Genomic DNA, 16,246 nt, shown 5'->3' with positions numbered 1-16,246 from the left:
AATAATTTTTCCCTGAAGCTAATAAGAACTAAAAAAAGTTAAAAACATATCTCTAAAAAGTTTTATAATTGTGTATTTAATTGTGTATTTAATTTAATTGTGTATTTAAGCTATGTGATTCAATGTACTTTTTATCACATCTGAGTTACAACTAAAACTGACCTGAGCAAATCAGTGTTTTGGAAATGCCATTTCAATACATTTAAGTCAGCTCTCTGAATTGGTTCCCATCACGGCAGTCCCTCAGTACTACTACACTGCCTCAAATCTACCTCAGAGTGAATGGTTTTTATTAAGCACCTCCCTTGCACTACCATGCAAGGTTCTTAGTTATGTTTTATTTGTCTCCATTTGTATCATCTGCTACAAGGTAACCTAAATCTAGTTCTTCATCGTCTAGGAAAACTCTTCCAATAAATTCAAGCTATGGCAACTATCCTTTCACTTATGAGAAATCACTATATTCTTTCTATTAGCACCTGCCAACATTGTTTTACCCTAGCCTCCAACCCCAACTTTTGGCCTTTTTAATTTTTACAGATAGACAATACTTGGGTCTGTTAATAACTATGTCCTTTGCCACACTAATAAACATACTATAAAAAAATGTATCTAAAAAAACAAAAAACGTATCTCTAAAAAGTTTTTATAATTGTGTATTTATAAATTTGCCAGTCCACAATTGCTTACTTCTTAGTTTTTACTAGGAATTCAAGATTATAAGCATTAAAAATCCTAATTAATAGATGTAATTTAAAGCTAATAGAAATAATACAGGAGAAAGATAACGACTTTATATGAAAAGTAGGAAAGGAAAATAGAATGTGTTTTTTGGACAAGGAAAGAAATGAAGGACATGGGTTTTTGTTAGTAGTGGCGGTGGTGGTGTTTGGTAAGGGAAACAAATAAAGCGATTTCATCCTAAAGTAAAATAATTGTTCCTGGGGCGCCTGGGTGGCGCAGTCGGTTAAGCGTCCGACTTCAGCCAGGTCACGATCTCGCGGTCCGTGAGTTCGAGCCCCGCGTCGGGCTCTGGGCTGATGGCTCAGAGCCTGGAGCCTGTTTCGGATTCTGTGTCTCCCTCTCTCTCTCTGCCCCTCCCCCGTTCATGCTCTGTCTCTCTCTGTCGCAAAAATAAATAAACGTTGAAAAAAAAAAATTGTTCCAGAATGAGGCAAAGAAAAAAAAAAAAAAAAAAAAAAGATGGGGTAAAACCGGAAATCTTGAGAAAAGAATTTTATGTATGGTCTAGCTACAAGTGAAATGGATTTAAGTTTAAAAAAAAAAAAAGTGCTAACATCAAAAGTATACTGGTACAAAATTAGAATTTGGTTTTCTGTTAAAAGGACAAAGTTTTGTTTTGTTTTGAGTATTGATCAGTTCTTCCTAAGAAATTATAAATAAAACGTTTTCTGTACCTTTAAGGTAATCTATTTATGAAACAAAGATCTGGGTCTTATGAAAATAATTTTGTGTAATTCTTCATCACATCTTGGATTACTTAGAAAAACTGAGTCTTCTCTATTACAAGAGCTCAATTTTTTATAACTATGTAGACTTTTATATTTGCCTTTGGAATCTTTTAATTGTTATTCTGGTTGAATGTGTACCTAAGTATTATTTCAGAGTGACCTATGATCCTATTTGACCAAATGTTTTAAATCTTTTGACATTTTAAACAAACTTCCCCAAATCGACTTCTAAATAAAGTAAAAAGAGGAAGGTTAATTTATGTAGACTTACTTGATATATTAAATTGCATGGGAAATACTGTCAAATAATGTTTTACCTTAGATCATAATTTTTATATAGGATATATTAAATAATTAATTCAAAAATTATTTGAAATTCCTAAATACCTGACATTTCCTGTCATAGTCATAATTCTAGTCATAATTTCAGCTTTTATCTTAAAATATCATATCATAAAAATAACCAATTTTATTTCTCAATTGCATGTGTGCACGTGTGCATGTGTATGTATGTGTATGAACTCTCACCAGATCTTTAACCATGGCTATTTTTTAATCTTTTTTCACTCTCTGGCAGTGATTGTTTTACTCTGATCTGTCACAAAAGTGTTCCTATAAAAGTGCTTCATTTACAAGGAAATTCATGGAAAAGACTGACAAGTACAGGTTTGTCATAACTTTAAGATCATAACACTGAATGGGTAAGAATTTCAAACTGATACGTAAAGCTGCTGACCTAAGCTGAAGCAAAACAAGAATTATAAGAGACTGAACTGATGAGACGATGATTATAATTTTTTTATGACTTCATTTAAAACACTGCTGGTTCTTACATGTTTTGTTGTCCAGATTTAAAGGGTCCTGTTTTCTCCTCTCTTCTAAGCTACCTATAGCTTACAGCAGCACTTCAGTAAAATATAATTTTGTAAACAAAGGTTGAAACATGTATATTTTTCTCCCTCCCTGATCCCTCCAGAATTCAGAAATTCATATTGAATATCTTTATTTTTCATGACAATACATGTATTTACATAAGCTCAACTGACTCTTCTCTTTGTATTAGGACACAATTAGAAACGTCCTAATGTTAGCTTCTTAACCTAAAAAGACTTGAAAAGTTCAATCTAAGATTCCTTATGAAAAGTTCCATTCCAGCAGAGCAGATTTAAAAGAGCCTATATGGTCAGTCACTATTCTTGCTGCACTTACGTAAATAATCAGGCCAAATTTTTGAAACTAGACTTAATTTGCAAACAAGCTAGTCTTACCATGGTTATTTTTGATAAAAATAAGAACAATTTTAAAGAGAACAATGTTTCAGTAGTACACCTTTGTGGATATCAGATTCAAGTGCTGTTAACTGTCCTTGAGGTTTTGTTTTCTCACAAAATGAACTGGATCCTGAATTCTTCTAGTTTCCTCCAATACTTGACTAGAACTCTCCAAACTAACATTTCCAGTTTCCTCCCACTCTTCTCACCTGGAATCACTATGGAAATAAAGTTGCCCTTTTCTCAAAGCCATGCAAGGTAAAGCTGGACAACTGAATATAAACTTCAGAGAAACCACCAAAACAGCTCATGTGAGGCCAGTCGTTGTGTCTGTTGCTCTGTGGTGACGCAGCAAGATACCAGAGACATTCAAACTGCAAACCAGGAAAATCTGTCAATTGCCACTCTTGCCCTCACTCCATCTGAAGATGCTTTGAACCCAATATTTATAAATTTTCTCAACTGGCTGCCCTCCAAACTCAGTGAATTTGTAATTTCCTTGAACTATTAACCTTTGTTTCTCGTTCGTTTCCACAGAAATACTTTTTATTAAATTACCTGACTGCTCACATCATAAAGAGGCCTAATTGGGGTGGAAGTTCATCTGCAACACTGCCTCCTAAAATAAAACATCCTCATGTTCATCCAGTCCTAAGTCATCATGAGGATGTGACTGTTAATACATCATGTTATGCTTTTGTAAATAACTTTTTAACAATTGCAATCCATTTGATTTATTTAGTTGGTTAAATCTTGACACCTGGGAATCTGCTCTGGGGAATTTTTCAGTCTTTGGCTATGGTTCTCCTTAGGTCATCATATATACTTCTTTAATATGTTGTCTACTCCTAAGGGTTCTTAAATGCCTGCCAGCAGCCACTCATATGCCAAATGGTATCCATCAGGATCAGATTACCAGAGGAAATAAACAATAAACACATAAATGATGAAGACGTGACTACATGGCCCTCAGGCTGATTATTCAACGAATGGCAACAAGAAATATGTGGTTCTTCAGACTGGGTACATGAGAAAATAATCAAAAGGGGTGAATTGTTAAAATAAAAAACCAACAGAGACCAGCCTTGAAACTTCCTTGGCAGACAAACCAGTTTTGTCATACAAAGCTTAATTTAGCTTATTTTGTAAGACTAACTTCACCTGGATAATTACTTGTTTACGCCCGTGGAAATCATAAGCACAACTTAAACTGTTTCCCAAAGTTGATATGAGGTAACAACTAACCAATTCCCTATCACTTAAGAAAATGTAAATATTCTTATCACTGTAAAAAAAAAAAAAAAAAAAAATCCTTAGACTTCTTACTTCCCAAGCTGCTTTGTAACAACATAGCCCTGCGCCTAATTCTGTTTTGGCTTGAGTGCTCCTGGTTCCCCAGCTGTTCTTTGGTGGATGCTTAACAAACTTTACTAATTGCTACATCAATGATTCATTGGTTTTCTGCTATGTTTGAACTTCGACAGCAGCCACAGTAAATGTTGTATGGGGTCACAGCCAGTCATTTATGTTGGAGTAAATACCCTTGAGGTACTACAGGCTAAATCAGAAACACACCCTTCCTCTCCCCACCAACTGCTTCTTAAAGACGACAGCAATCCTCCACTATGCCTGAGTGGCCCCTGTACCGTTCACAATAAATGGTGGTTGCCAATAAACAGACTTTGGAAACCAAACTTCCTGCATGGGAAAGGTTGGAGATAAAAAGGAGTAGAAAGTCCAAGGTGCCCCTAAAGGCCCGAGTTCCACTAGAGATGGGCGAGGATTAACGAATGCCTTTTTCTCTCCTGCACAGTATATTGGTGAAAGGAAGTGATCCGCGATAGACCGCCCTCGCCCTCAGTAAGAAGAAAGAAAAGATTAGCCCTTTCAAACCCGAATTACCCCAGATCCTCTCCCACCCATCCACCCTCCACCCCTTCCACCCTCCAGCCCCTCCACCCACACCCCCACCCCCTGCTTCTTAGGTCTCCGACCTCAAAGAGCACAGCTCAGGAACTGTAGGCTTTCAGCCGCTCTCCAAAGAAAACCTCCCCCTACCAAGCGTTCCTTTTTCTCCAGCTGGGAGCATTCGCCCTCCGGTTTGGTCTCCTCAACCAATTGCAAGTAACACTCTTCTCTAATTGGTGAAGGGGTGTGGCCACCATTTGTATCACCGAACAAGACTATGGATGATTGGTTGCTATTGAGAGGGTTTCGCCAATGGGAAGCAGTCTTGAAGCTCTTGTGGGGTGCTCGAGTGTTCTGTAGATGCTCGGGCTGTACCCTTGGCTGCCTACCGGTTTTTAATTAATTAATTAAATTTGATTTAATTAATTAATTATTTTTCCGCGTTGTTACGTCCCCTGGGCTCTTGGAGGGTGCTGTCGCCGCTGCCCTCACCGCTGCAGCCATGATCTCCTTAACGGACACCCAGAGTAAGCACTCGCCCCGGTATCCCCGCCTGGAGCCTCACACAACCGTTGCTCGAGCTCGTCTCGCTCGCCCGCCCCTCTGCCCGGGTCAATGAATGAAGCTCCGTGTTGGGGGCGGCGGCCTGCGGGACTGAGCGAGGGATGCGGGACTGGGAGGGCTGCCTTAAGGGGTCGGGGGCTGGTCTTGCAGTGGCAGACCTGGTCTGGGAGGCGGGTGGGCGGGGTCTGGGGAGAAGTCCGATCTGGAGTGGGGGGAAGCCTTTGCTGAGCGTCTATCTTGCACCAGGGTCTCGCCGCTCTCACCCCCAGTGAGATGGACGCTTTGTTCCTGCAGATGGCCACAAGAGAAAGTTTGATGTGCGATGTCCGCGGTTCATCCTTGGGGACGTTTCTGCAAACTTGGACTCCTCTACAAGTTACAGGCCCGTTGTTTGGGAGGCGGTATTTTAAATGTCACCAGTTATCGGGTTTTGGCTTTCTTTCTTTCTTTTTTTTTTTTTTCCTCTTAATATGCTTATACTTTAATATTTTTACTATTTCGCCGTTTGCCACCTCTGGAAAGAAACTTTGAAAAATTTCTTTAAACGATTTCACTTTTCTGCCACCTAATGTTTCCGCAGTAGTAAAAAGCCACATTGTGTTCAGTTATACAGTGTCTTTCCTCAATGTTGTATATTGTGCTTTGTGGCTTATTTTATTATTTTAGCGTCTCTTTCTGCCTGACAACAGTTCTCCACGCCTTTCTTATCTCTAAGGTTAGAATTGCTGTTTTCCTCTTTCATAACACTCCTACTTCTCTACCACTTTGTCAATCTTAAGTATTTACATATCTGCCCAACCTTGTCGGTCCTATGTTTTTTAATGGTCATAATAGTCTTTTTGTCCCACTTCGCTTTATCTGCCATCCTCTGGGTTTCTTACTTTGCTTAATTTCCTTTGATTTTCAAAATTTTAAGTATTAAAAAGTCCTTTGAAAACAGAACTTCATTTAAAATGCCCTATTTTAAAGTGGAGTCTTAAGATTTGGGTTCAAGTCATGGCTGGCTTGAACTTAACAGAGCTTCTAATGTCTCCTATATACACTACGACCCCAATCAGTCTTTCTTCCTTCCTGAGGTTAGATGGGTCTGCACCTTGGGGCCACCTGCACTGGCACAGGAAGGGTGCCCATTTTGGTCTGTTGCTCTGTTGGCCTCACCTGTTCTAATGTGAGAACACATAAAGTCTCTTTTCTTTTCTATCTTTCTTTCTTTCTTTTTTTTCTTTACTCTTATAATAAAAACTAGCAATTGTATAAAGTCATCTTCTTTCATTTTACTAAGTGCCTTCATGTAAATCATTACACTGAATTTTTATGAGTCCTGTAAGGCAGAGAGGAGTATACCTCTTTTATATATTAAAAAAGGCTCAGAGGTGCCTGGGTGGCCCAGTCTGTTGAGCATCTGACTCTTGATTTCGGGTCAGGTAATGATCTCATGATCCTGAGATTGAGCCCCGTATTGCCTCACACTGAGCATGGAGCCTGCTTGGAATTCTCTCTCTCCCTTTCTCTTGCCCCTTCTCCCCCGCCCCCTCTCACAAAATAAACAAACATTTAAAAAAATAAAAGAGGCTCAAAAGAAATTCAGTGTATGGTTATAAAGAAAGTGATAGAAACAAGGCTTGATCCCAGGTCTGCTGCTCTAGAAACTTTTACTTTCACTGTACCTTACTAGCATCTAAGAAGCCTTGATATAAACTTTGAGATCTAAGAATGATGCAGTTCTTCTGATAAGGATGCATAAGGCAAGCTGACACCCCCCCCCCCGCCCCCCCCCCCCCCCCCCCCCCCACCATGGGATATGTGTGACATTCCTCAGGCACTCCTAGCTGCCCTAAAGCTAAGAGAAGCAGAAAACAATTGGTTCACTGACAGAGATGCAGGACAGGAAATCTCTATCATTTTACAAATGTCTTTGTAAATGACAAGACAAAGGCAATCTTATCAATAGCCTGATCTCCAGAAACCTATGGACTCAGCTTCCTGGAGCCCCAACATCACCCTCCACTCCACAGTGATGTGGGGAACAAAGGCAAGAAGGAAATGGTAACATTAACTTTCTTTATAACCTGTAGCCCATTGACAAAAACTTGAGGCAAATACAGAGTATAACAGTTCTCCAGGAATCCCCTACTATCATAATGTTAATGATTTGCTAGAGAAAAAAGCAATCTTAGCTTGACAATAGCTAGGCCTCCAGTATCTTATGAGTCCTCTTTAGCATATGAAGGCCTTTTGAAAGCCTCCTTTTGCCTTTACCTCCCACAACTCCATAGTATATGATCAGTCACTCTTCACAACCCCAGTACAGTTCTTGCTGCCCACGGGTCCTGTCCCCGTGCTCTAATAAAATCACCTTTTTGCACCAAAGACGTCTCAAGAATTCTTTCTTGGCCCTTGGCTCTGGACCCCCACCACTCCAAAACCCCATCAAAGCCAATGCCAGTTTTGGCAAATAATGTTACAGGCAACTGCCTCCTGGACTACACTGAGTGAAATAGGAGGAATGTTTCAGTTCCCATGTTATGGTTTTAAGCTATGGAGTCCAAAACTGGGTTTGAATTCTGGCCTGAATCCACACAACCACCACTCTTCCTGCCCATCTGCCCCCAGCCCCAATGCACACACATACATTTGCTGATTGTATGAGCAAGGATAATTCTTTTTTTATATAATTTTTTAAGGTTATTTATTTTGAGAGCAAGAAAGCATGAGCTGGGAAGGGGCAGAGAGAGGAGAGAGAGAGAATCCCAAGCAGATCCTTCCCTGTCAGTACAGAGCCCCATGCAAGGCTCGAACTCATGAACCATGAGACCATGACCTGAACTGGAACCAAGAGTGAACACCTATCCAGCTGAACCACCCAGGCACCCTGAAGCAAGGGTAATTCCTAATCACTGTATCTATGAAATATGGGGCTGGTGCTACTCTTCACCTCAAAATTCTGTTAAAGGCATTACAACATATTTGTGTAAAAATTTCAGTACATGTGAAACCATAGCCACACGTCCTTTTTCATTGTAATCAATTTTTAATACTTCTAATACCTAATTAGTTGTATTAGATAATAAACTAATCATATCGAACTTGAATCACCTAGATGCTTCCCCCAGAAGTTCAGAATACTCGAATACCCTTGAGGTTCATTTAATAAAACATATTTAGCCTGAAAAAAAAAATCCCATAGGAAACAGTGTGACATAATGGTTAAACACAGGGACTGAGTTAAAATGCTTAACCAGAAGCATGACTCCAGGCAAATTATTTCTCTAAACCTCAACTTCCTGCATCTCTAAAAGGAGGTAATGAAATACCTATCTTACAATAGTACTGGGGGGATTTAATTCTATAAGGCATGTAAATCACCTCAGAGATAATTCATGACAAATTCTCAGTACATAGTATATTTCCATATAATTTCCTTTCTAATGAACAAACATCTCAAAATGTTTATGTAATCATTAATATAATTTGTGAATAGATAGAAATTAGTCATATTCAAATAACTCAGCTGCCAGTGATTAAACCCTAACTACTAAATAGTTATATAATGGAATTTATTCTTTTGTTCATATTTTTCTCTAGGATATTATGTCTGACAGGTAAAGTTATTTTGGTCAATTCTCTTAAGGAATTTAAACATGGAAATATTAGCCAAACATTTTCATAGGATTTTGTTTCTTTGGAATATACCTCTCAGTATATTTACAAACAGATAACTGAATTCTTTTAGGAGAATTTACAAGAAAAAGATAGTTGAAATGGAAGGCAGTAGTTAACTGTAAATTGAGGAGGTGGTGGATGTAGAAAAGTATATGATAGAAGTATTCATCTCATCAGAATATTTTACAAGGCTTCAACATTTTTAAATAGCTGTGCCCTTGATTTTGGCTTTGTGGAGCCAAGGCCAAAAAGTTAAATAACAGATCAGAAATCATTAATAGTGTACTTCAAACTGGGCTTCCAAAAATATGTGGAGAAACCATAGAATAATGGAGTCCTAAGAGCCAGCTAAGACCAACAAGGCAGAGAAGAGACTTTAGGACCAGTTATACAAAGAGGAAAGGGACACAGTTGAACAGAGAGGATGGGAAGACAGTACCTAAGGTTGGGGGAGGAGGGAACTGGCCAGTATAAATGTTTGGAGGCAAGTCCCAGTAAGCATATGTGGTGAGTGTCATGTGTGGGAGACACACAGAACAAATGAAGTCAGCTGTTGACAGTCTATAACAAGAGCTAACAAGGACTCAGACTATAGGTAGGCCATCTCCAGCCCAACAGCATGGGTCAACACTGAATGCTACTGTTGGCCTCTCCAGAAAGAGAAGTAGGAATTTTAGTTTCCATTTTCTCCTTGTACTTTAAGGGAATGTTGGTTGCATTCCTGGTTGTTTTGGACACAGACTCGTCCTCCTATAATGAATCTGAGTGTTCAAAGGTATGATGCTCCTCTCTATTGTACTAAGGGATAAAGTGAAGCCTGGAGCAGAGAAGACTATTGGATCCAAATTCGAATTGTATTTAAGAGCTGAGTTCTGCTTGGGCTCAATTTATATCCTTAGGATTTATTATTGTTTTATTTTAATATTCATTTTTGAGAGAGAGAGCGTGCAGGTTGGGGAGGGGCAGAGAGGGAAGGAGAGACAGAATCTGAGGCAGGCTCCAGGCTCCAATCCATCAGCACAGAGCCTGTTGCAGGGCTCAAAATCATGAACTGCAAGATTAAGACCTCAGCTAAAGTCAGACACTCAACCGACTAAGCCACCCAGGTGCCCCTATGTTCTTAGGATTTCACTGCTTATCTTCCATTTTCCTCTCTTCCCCCTGAACATCCCTTAAGGAGATGCTGAATTCCACTTAAGCCAGTTGAGGGAGTGGTTAGATGTGGAAGTAGAAGTTATTACAGAATGACTTCAGAAAGACTACTATGCTTTGGGTTAGCTGCCTGCCACAGCCCTGACTCCCTAGATTAAGTCACGATATTCTCATTTCTAATCCCATTTGGATTCACAAATGTAAGTGACCACAATGGAAATTCTGAATACCAAAATAGAAACTGAAAAAGTCTGAATACTGAAGTAGAAACTTCTCAGTGACCATTCTGAGCAATCAGTAAAGCCATATTGGCCCTAAACCTTGAAGGAAAAACTGAATTCAGTTTTGCTGAGTAGAGTACAACTTTAATACAGCCCAACTGCAATTAGAAGCTAGGGACTAAGTCGTTCCTGAAACCCACCTGGAGAATTCCTCCCCAAGTCCTCTCTATTCTCCACATTCTGCCACAGAAGATAGTAAAAAGGGGTTGTGCCACACCCTTCTGTAGAAAAAAGGTAGATTTGGGAAATAGTTTGGAGGCATCAAAATTATAAGCAATTTTAGGGTACAATCAAGACCTGGCTGCTTAACCCTACAATAAATTGGACTTCAAAGGCACTCAGCATTGGTAGGGAAAAAAAAAATGCATGTGCTTGCAAGATGATATGTGTTTGATGCTAATGGAAAAGATGAAAAAATAGGTCATCATCATGTAATGAGCTTGTGTCAGAATGTGTGCTGTGGAGGAGATAGGGGAAGGGAGACGGAGAGCAATCAGCAAAGCAAAAAGGGGCTGGAAATCAGACTCCTATCCCCAGGATCTTCCCTTTGGTTGCAGACAGTGGATGGGCCTCTGGGGGCACAGGTGGACCCCTCCCCCATTTTTTCTTTCTGGGACATCCCTTCAATGCTTTCCCCAACTGGATTTCTGACATTAATCACCTCTCCCATTTTGAAATCAGCCAGTCAGGCCATTGAAGCATTGTTAATGACACCATTGGCCAAAGTATCAATCACGCAAGAGAATTTGAACTTGGCTCAAAAGGGCTCTTGGCCTTCCTTCCCTGAGGTAGAGATCTCCAGGCAGCAAATGAAGTCATCCATGGGGCAGCCAGGTGATCCATTCCACGTGGGAAGTTCCTTTTACCAAGCTCTTTTGTTGTTCTTCATAACATGCAGTGGACACACCAATCTGTCACCTATTAGTTGCAGGATTTCTTATTCTTTAACACAGGCCACACAATTGGTAACAGCATCAGGCTAAGGCTCTGGTATATACAAGTTGGTGCAAAAGGGTATAGAGTCCCAGGACTGGAAATAATCTTAAGAAGTCATTTCAAATACCTCCCACCTCTAAGAGGATCACCATACCCACCCACCTCGAAGGCAGTCTTCTTTCCTCTTCCCAAATACAGAAGTAATTTGCGTTTCTCAGACTGTCCATTCCCAGCTATAGTCACACAATGATGTAAAATGCCCCCTGCGTGTTCCAGGTTTTACCTTTAGGAAGCACCTAATCTAAGTTTTTTTATGGAATGTAAATATATTAACTTTTGTCAAAATGCTTACTAAGCAACAAAGCAGTGAATAAAAACCAACAAAAAGGCTGAAAAGAGGAAGAACCAAGAACCATTCAAAGACAGAAGAAGTTAGTTAGAGAAGGCTTCCAGGAAGAGGGAGTATGAAGCAGGTTTAGAAAAGAAAGGGGCAGAAAGGAGAGAAAGATGAAGATATGCCAGCCTGATGGAGGAGGGGAAGTGTGTGAGGGATGTTTCAGAGGCCAGAAAACATGTAGCATGGACAGGAGGCCAGGAAGCAGCTTGAATCAGCTGATGTGGACCATAGGGAGGGACAGAAAAGAACTGAGTAGAAGGAAGTTGACAGTAGAGTCTTGCAAGTAAAACTAGAGTCTGAATGTGACCAGCAGTAGCATGGTGTAGTATTAGGAGTCTTGAAGTGTGAATCAAAAGACATGGGTTCCAGTCCTGGATCTGCTACCATCTCAGGCACTATAGGTCTTAGTCTTCTCATGTATAAAATAAGACCATTGGACAATAAACACATGAAAAGATGCTCAACATCACTCATCATCAGAGAAATGCAAATCAAAACCACAATGAACTATCACACCTGTCATATTGGCTAAAATAGAAAACACAGTAATCAAGAGGTAGTGGTGAGGATGCGGATACTAAGGAACCCCTTAGGCACTATTGGTAGGAATGCAAACTGATGCAACCACTGTGGAAAACAGTATGGGGGGGGGTCCTCAAAAAATTAAAATAGAACTACCCTGTGATCCAGTAATTCCACTAGTGGGTATTTACCCAAAGAATACAAAAACACTAATTTGAAAAGATGTACACAGCCCTATGTTTATTGCAGCTTTACTCACAATAGCCAAATTATGGAAACAGCCCATGTCCATTGATAGATGAATGGATAGAGAAGATGTAGTGTGGACGTGTGTGTATGTGTATGTGTGTATGTGTGTGTGTGTGTGTGTGTGTGTGTGTGTATTTGATGGAATATTATATATAGAATAGAATATTATTCAGCCATAACAAATAATGAGATCTTGCCATTTGCAACAGCATGGATGGATCTAGAGAATATATTGCTAAGTGATTTGTCAGAAAAAGACAAATACCATATACTTTCACACATGTGGAATTTAAGAAACAAACGAATAAAGACAAAAAGACAAACGAAAAAGGAAACCACTTTATTAACTATAGAAAACAAACTGATGGTTACTAGATGGGAGGTGGATGGAGGGGATGGGTGAAGTAGGTGAAAGGGATTAAGAGTACACTTATCTTGATTATCACTAAGTAATGTATAGAATTGTTAAATTACTGTATTTTACATCTGAAGCTAATACTGTATGTTAACTATATTCGAATTAAAAAAAAAAAAAAAGACCATTGGATTAGAAGACCTAGAGAATCCCTTGTAGTTCCAAAACTCAGTGCTAAGGTACCAGAGACATACGGACTGCCATAGTTGTTCTTCCACAAATCCATTTAATATTTTCCCCTTATACAAGTCTAAGTTCCCTTCATCCCTGCGACTGAATTACAACTTGAGTTTATTTACAATGTCAAAGATTAAGCCTCTAAACATGGCAAACTCACTGGTTGAGCAGCAAGGAAATATCTCTACAGAAAGAACAGATTCTGTAAATTCTTGGTCAGTTACGTAGGACCATTACTAAATTATTTTAAAAGGATTGTGCATCTACACTCTCACTTCTCTCTCTGTCAGATGATTTGCTTCCTGAACTAGGAAGGCTGTCCAGGCAGGGACCTTAAAAAGTTTGATATATTCCAGATCCTTTAACTGCTGGGATTTTAGATGATAAATAAACTGCACAGTGGAATTGGATCAACCTACTCACAGACTACAATGGGGCAAGACAGTAAGTTATTGATATTGCCCCTTCAAAGTATTCTACATAGCGTAACACTTCAACTGGCTTTAATTAAGGAAGTGTCAGCTTTCCCATGCTTCTGCCTCAGGATTTATGGTGGATTTTAAATGTTTATTTTTCTGTCTACCAGCCTAGGGGCTGCAAGCTCCCTGGTGACTTGTACATCTTCAAATAAGACCTAGTATAGTGACTAGTACCTGGTTGGTACTTGTATATCTGTTCAGTGCATGAATGCATAAAGAAATGGCAACCTAATTGAGAAAGACGTTGTAGTGTCTAGGCTTAGTCATATGCTACACAATCACTCACTCCCTTCTGCCTCCTGGGCCAATAACTTAGCTTAGTCATATGCTACACAGTCACTCACTCCCTTCTGCCTTCCTGGGCCAATGACACCTCTTGCATCAGAATTAGAGATCTACCCTTCATCCCCGTACCTCACGCACACCTCCATCATAAAGCTCTGATCATGCTGTATTAGAAATGCTGGGTTACTTATCTATCTTCCCACCAACCTGAAGGCACCTGAAAGGTAGAGACCTTGTCTTATTCATTTTTGCCCTCCTTGTCCGCAGTAGTAGCTAATATAAATAAGTCTATTTGTTGACTGAATCCAAGAAGCAAGAAGCTTATGTTTCCAGTGTTATGACCAAAGAAAGAACCCTTTAGTATATCAAAGGTCAATCTTTTTGACAAAAGATATACCCATAACATTGTGCCTACTTGACCAAAGGAGAGGCTTGCAGAAACAATCACATGGATATTCTAAGCCTCTAAACATGTTTCAGAAAGACAAGCATCGTCTACACAGATCAAATTATCTAGGTAACTATTCACCTCTAGCACCTGGGGTTATTATGAATTCAAGCTCTCAGTTGCACTATGAGGGCTGTGGAATAAAGCAAAAAATGCAAATGCAGGCTCTGTCATCAGAGATGCCCTGACTGAAGCACATTAGTGAGAATGAACAGAAGGAAGCTGAAAAGCATTAATGCTGTACACTTAGCCAAAGAAAGGCATCAGACAAGGTAAGGCTCTGGGGTACTTGGCTTGGGAAATGAGCAGGGTGGCTGGTCATTCATATTTTGACAAACTGTCCTCTTGTTGGCCCAGAAGAGCTTCTGAGGTATAGTGAGGAAAGCACAGGCTCCTAGAAGGCTGAGAAAAAGACTGTTTGGTAGTTTGGGGGAAATCAAACTACTGAAGTGCAGTATGAAAGAATGTTCATATTTTCACATATGTCTTACAGGGGAAGATGAAATAGACCAAAAAGTCATTAAACGAGGTGGACCAAGGAGAGGGTGGTGAGACAGGAAGATCTTGGGCCTGACTCATGGTGTGTTATGAAATTCTTACAAAACCATAGGGGATCACTGAGAGAGATTGAATACAAGCTAACTAATCGATTGGAAGACTAAGATGACAAGACTGGGTGACCTGTAGTGGGATCTATTCTCCCAAGTTGCTCTACATCTCCATCTTACCCACGTCTAGACAAGGGCTATTTCCTCTAAGAATGACCTCCCCCTCTGCACATATGCTTCTTCCAGGAAGCCTTTCAGAACCAACAACCCCCCTAAATGCCCTGCCCTGCACATAGATATTTGGAGGTTGGCCAAGTTATGTACTACTCATTCATTTGCTGACCTGCTGCCACTCATCATCTACCTCGGGAGATTTGCAGTCTGTCTCTTCTCAGTAGAAGGGCTCCTGGAATAGAAATCATCTTATTCTCTTTTGTGAGTTTTGCTCCCAGAAGTTGTTCATGGTAGAAAAGCACAATCTGAAGAAGACAGTCATCAGATGGCTCCGTTCCCCACATCACAGAGTCTACAGTGCATTCCTCCCTACACTAAAGTTATGGAGTGGGAGTTATGGCTCTCCCTGTAAAATGTCATTGTAATTACAAAAAAAATGTTTATGGCTCTTTACACCATTCAGGCAAAGCCTCTGTCTGCCCTGATGGGCAGGGATTTTAGATCCTGTTCTCCATAAGGATGGCTAGATAACCCCAGAGGTAGATGTGTTAATGCCTAATTGGTCACTGTTATCGAATCTGTTTCAAACAGTGGGACTGGACAGTCCTGACTGATAAGGGAGGGCAGCAAACAGCTCCGGAGGAGGGTGTCAGGGGATCACTGTAGTGAGCTCTCTTTCTACACTGCCCCCTCTGCCAGTCACTGTTCCTTTAAACAGGGCTCTTAACAGCAGTAGATTTCATAGTCTCTTAGAGTGAACCCCATCAACTTCCCAGCAAAGCAGTGCTTCTCCTAGTCTACCCCTAATCTCTCAGTCCAAAAGTCCCAGTTGCTTCTGCTCTGGCCTCAGGGAAGGCCAGGGTTCTCCTTTTCTGGAGCTTCAACACCTTAAATCCCCTGGTCAGTATTCTCTCTCCCCTCTACTTCTGTCTTCCTCTCCATTTCTGACCTTTCTCTTCTCCATACCAATCACAACTTTCTTATTTATATCCTCTTTTCAAAGCCATGTGACTTAAACACACACACACACACACACACACACACACACACACATACACTTTTCTAGAACCCTTAACCATTGTAATGAATATCACTTAATTCAGAGTGGGTAAAGCATATCGTTTGAACATTCATCACTTTTGCCAGAAAACAGTGCACATAGACCCCAAGGACCTATGACCGGGAGGGCCATACTGGGAAGGATGCAAGTGAAGAAGATGGCACTATTTGTAATTTGTGGCTTTAAAATCAAGGTAAAAGAGGAGCGCCTGAGTGGCTCAGTCGGTTAGGCATCCTACTTCAGCT

The 16,246-nt window shown here is 40.2% G+C and overlaps 2 long non-coding RNA genes across 2 annotated transcripts in view; one reads left to right on the top strand and one right to left on the bottom strand.

Annotated features, from left to right (window-relative positions):
* LOC122478322 overlaps positions 1 to 4,861 on the bottom strand; it is a 43,436-nt gene extending 38,575 nt beyond the window's left edge. Inside the window, exon 1 of the long non-coding RNA XR_006295936.1 lies at positions 4,738 to 4,861. This is a non-coding gene — a long non-coding RNA (uncharacterized LOC122478322). The remainder of the gene's footprint in view (positions 1 to 4,737) is intronic.
* Positions 4,862 to 4,902: 41 nt separating this feature from the next.
* Positions 4,903 to 5,823, top strand: LOC122478323. The gene is made up of 2 exons (XR_006295937.1): positions 4,903 to 5,178; positions 5,462 to 5,823. It is a non-coding gene; the product is annotated as an uncharacterized LOC122478323 (long non-coding RNA).
* Positions 5,824 to 16,246: the final 10,423 nt, after the last annotated feature.

Source organism: Prionailurus bengalensis, unplaced genomic scaffold (assembly GCF_016509475.1).
Source record: "Prionailurus bengalensis isolate Pbe53 unplaced genomic scaffold, Fcat_Pben_1.1_paternal_pri Un_scaffold_49, whole genome shotgun sequence".
NCBI classification, from domain to species: domain Eukaryota; kingdom Metazoa; phylum Chordata; class Mammalia; order Carnivora; family Felidae; genus Prionailurus; species Prionailurus bengalensis.
This window is presented reverse-complemented; position numbering and strand designations above follow the sequence as displayed.